The sequence below is a fragment of the Mandrillus leucophaeus genome, unplaced genomic scaffold, assembly GCF_000951045.1.
Source record: "Mandrillus leucophaeus isolate KB7577 unplaced genomic scaffold, Mleu.le_1.0 Scaffold99, whole genome shotgun sequence".
Taxonomy (NCBI): Eukaryota; Metazoa; Chordata; class Mammalia; order Primates; family Cercopithecidae; genus Mandrillus; species Mandrillus leucophaeus.
In genome coordinates this window covers 988642-992872 of record NW_012110807.1, presented here as the reverse complement: position 1 = coordinate 992872, position 4231 = coordinate 988642, and the positions used below count along the sequence as shown (strand labels likewise).

Here is a 4231-nt window from a genome sequence, read left to right as displayed (position 1 = left end):
CTCGGCCTCCCAAAGTGCTGGGATTACAGGCTTGAGCCACCGCGCCCGGCCATTTTTTTTGTATTTCTAGTAGAAGCAGGGTTTCACAATGTTGGCCAGGCTGGTCTCGAACTCCTAGCCTCAAGTGATGCTCCCGCTTCAGCCTCTCAAAGTGCTGGGATTGCAGGCGTGAGTCACTGTGCCCAGACAGCAAATGTTAGTTTCTATCCTTCCTTTATCTGATCTTCAATATACAGTTGGTCCTTGAACAACGCTGGGGTTGGGGGTTCTGACTGCCCCACATCCTGCAGTCTAAAATCTATGTATAACTTTGACTCCCCCAAAACTTAACTACTAATTGCCTGCTGTTGACCAGAAGCCTAAGTGATAACACAAAAAGTCAATTTGTCAGAGGGGTTTGAACTGGAGAAACCTCATCTTGAATAGGGGCTGGGTTAAATGAGGTTGAGTTCTTCTGGGCTGCATTCCCATGAGGTTAGGCATTCTTAGTCAGAGGATGAGATAGGAGGTCGGCACAAGATACAAGTCACAAACACCTTCCTGAAAAAAAAAAAGCCCGTGGGAAAGAAACTGGCCAAAACCAGCCAAAACCAAGATGCCCATGAAAGTGACCTCTGGTCTTCCTCACTGCTTCTTTTTTTTTGAGACGGAGTCTCGCTCTGTCGCCCAGGCTGGAGTGCAGTGGCACTATCTCGGCTCACTGCAAGCTCCGCCTCCCGGGTTCACGCCATTCTCCTGCCCCAGCCTGGCGAGTAGCCGGGACTACAGGCGCCCGCCACCACGCCCGGCTAATTTTTTGTATTTTTAGTAAAGATGGGGTTTCGCCGTGTTAGCCAGGATGGTCTCGATCTCCTGACCTCGTGATCAGCCTGCCTTGGCCTCCCCAAGTGCTGGGATTACAGGCGTGAGTCACCGCCGCCTGGCCCTCACTGCTTATTATACACTAATGTTAACACATTAGCATATTAAAAGGCACTCCCATCAGCACCTTAACAGTTTACAAATGCCATGGCAATGTCAGGAAGTTACCCTATATGGTCTAAAAGGGGCAGGAACCCTCAGTTCTAGGAATTGCCCATCCCTTTCCCAAAAAATCTCATGAATATTCTACCCCTTGTTTAGCATATGATCAAGAAGTAACAACAAGTGTAAGTAGCTGAGCAGTTCAGGCCGCATCTCTGCCTCTGGAGCAGCCATTCTTTAATTCCTTTACTTCTGGCTGGCGTGCAGTGACATGTTCCCGGCTCACTGCAACCTCCGCCTCCTGGGTTCAAGTGATTCTTGTGCCTCAGCCTCCCGAGTAGCTGGGATTACAGGCACGCGCCAGGCACCACGTCCAACTAATTTTTGCATTTTTAGTAGAGACAGGCGTTTCACCATGTTGGCCAGGCTGGTCTCGAGCTCCTGACCTCAAGTAATCCACCCCCCTCGGCCTCCCAAAGTGCTGGGATTACAGGCGTGAGCCACTGCACCTGGCCAATTCCTTTACTTTCTTAACAAACTTGCTTTCACTTTTTTCTATGGACTTGCCCTGAATTCTTTCTTGTGCAAGATCCGAGAACCCTCTGCTGGTGTCCAGATCAGGACCCCTTTCTGGTAACAGCTAGGACTACAGGTGTGTGCCATCATGCCTGGCTAATTTTTTTTTTTTTTTAAGTAAAGACAAGGTCTCGCCATGTCACCCAAGCGAGTCTCAAACTCCTGAGCTAAAGCGATCCCCCAGCCTTGGCCTCCCAAAGTGCTAGGATTACAACCATGAGCCACTGCTCCCAGTCCTGCCCCTACATACTATATATCGTATTCATACAGCAACATTAAGCTAGAAAAAAGAAAATGCTATTAAGAAAATTATCTGGGGATGGCCGCGGTGATTCACACCTGTAATCCCAGCAATTTGGGAGGCTGAGGTGGGTGGATCACCTGACATCGGGAGTTCAAGACCAGCCTGGCCAGCATGATGAAACACCGTCTTTACTAAAAATACAAAAATTAGGCCAGGCGCTGTGGCTCACGCCTGTAATCCCAGCACTTTGGGAGGCAGAGGCGGGTGGATCACAAGGTCGGGAGATCGAGATCATCCTGGCTAACATGGTGAAACCCCGGCTGTACTAAAAATACAAAAATTAGCTGGACATGTTGGTGTATGCCTGTAATCCTAGCTACTTGGGAGACGAATCACTTGGGGAGTCAGAGGTTTCAGTGAGCCGGGATCACGCCACTGCACTCCAGCCTGGCCACAGAGAGACTCTGTCTCAAAAAAAAAAAAAAAAAAATTAGCTGGGCCAAGTGGCAGGTGCCTATAATCCCAGCTACTCGTGACGGTGAGGCAGGAGAATCGCTTGAACCCAGGAGGCGGAGGTTGCAGTGAGCTGAGATCGTACCATTGCACTCCAGTCTGGGTGACAAGAGCAAAATTTCACCTCAAAAAGAAAATCATGGGCAGGCACGGTGGCTCATGCCTGTGATCCCAGCAGTTTGGGAGGCTGAGGCAGGCAGATCACCTGAGGCTGGGAGTTCGAGACCAGCCTGGCCAACATGGTGAAACTCCGTCTCTACTAAAAAATACAAAAATTAGCCGGGCTTGGTGGTGCAGACCTGTCATCTCAGCTACTCAGGAGGCTGAGGCAGGAGAATCATTTGAACCAGGGAGGCGGAGGTTGCAGTGAGCAAAGAGGGTGCCATTGTGCTCCAGCCTGGGTGACAGAGTGAAACTCTGTCTCAAAAAAAAAGGAAGGAAGGAAGGAAAGGAGGAAGGAAGGAAAGAAGGAAGGAAGGAAAGAAAGAAGGAAGGAAAAAAAGAATAAAATCGTCTGGGCACAGTGGCTCACGCCTGTAATCCCAGCCCTTTGGGAGTCTGAGGTAGGTGGATTGCTTGAGCCCAGGAGTTCAAGACCACACTGGGCAACACGGTGAAACCCCATCTCTACAAAAAATACAAAAATTAGTGTGGTGGTGCGAGCCTGTAGTCCCAGCTACTCGGGAGACTGAGGCAGAAGGATCAACCACTTGAGCCTGGAAGGTGGAGGTTGCAGTGAGCCGTGATTGGGCCACTGCACTCTAGCCTGGGTGACAGAGCAAGACCCTATCTCAAAAAAAGAGAAAGAAAATTATGAGGAAGAGAAAATATATTTACTGTTCATTAAATGGAATGGGATCATCATAAAGGTCTTTATCCTTGTCTTCATGTTGAGTAGGTTAAGGAGGAGGGGAGCAAGGGAGGGGTTGCTCTGGTTGTCTCCTGGGTGGCAGAGGTGAAAGAGACTCCACATACACGCAGACCTGCGCAGTTCAACCCATGGTGTTCAAGGCTCAGCTACTTTCACCCAGCTTTCGTATCTTCATTATGAACTGAAGACTAAGCTCTTTTTAAAAATAGATGTTTAGGCTGGGCACAGTGGCTCACGCCTGTAGTGCTAGCCCTTTGGGAGGCCAAAGCGGGTGAATTGCCTGAGTGGTTTGTTTGCCAAGATAAACTATCCTGGAAGAAGTGGCAAAGGTGAAAAAAAAAAAAAAAGGAAAGAAAAAAAGGAGAGATAAACCAGATAAGCCTCTGGAGAGAATAAGGGAGTGCCCTGAAGACAGTGTCCAGTAGTTTACCCAATGCGGGCCTTCGCTCCTGAGGTTTGTCCGTTCAGCTTCCAGATCTGAGGTCCTTCTCTCCTTCTTTTCCTGCTGGCATTGGTAAATTGCAAGATGTGTTATTGAGTAAAAAAAAACCAAGTTGTAGAATGATATGATCGGTCTGATCCCTTTGTGTGAAAACAAATCAAATGCACACAACCACACTGTTTATTTCAAAGGATAAGTATATATGCATGCAAATACGTAGAAAAGTGCCCGAGGCAGCTGCTACAAAATGATAACAGAGATTACCTCTGGAGAGCCGGGAACGGACGTGGGGATTAGAGAGCATGTAAAACAGACAGTCACAGGAGACTTTAGTCTTACTTACCATGTTTAAAATGTGTGTTTTTTTAAGAACTAGTAATATTGGCCGGGCGCGGTGGCTCAAGCCTGTAATCCCAGCACTTTGGGAGGCCAAGACGGGTGGATCACGAGGTCACGAGATCGAGACCATCCTGGCTAACACTGTGAAACCCCGTCTCTACTAAAAAATACAAAAAACTAGCTGGGCGTGGTGGCGGGCGCGTGTAGTCCCAGCTACTCCGGAGGCTGAGGCAGGAGAATGGCGTAAACCCGGGAGGCGGAGCTTGCAGTGAGCCGAGATCCG

The 4231-nt window shown here is 48.9% G+C and overlaps 1 protein-coding gene across 1 annotated transcript in view; it reads left to right on the top strand.

Moving 5' to 3' along the window:
* The window catches only part of FUBP3 (far upstream element (FUSE) binding protein 3), a 135214-nt gene that overhangs the window by 22310 nt on the left and 108673 nt on the right, over nt 1–4231 (top strand). The window lies entirely within an intron of this gene.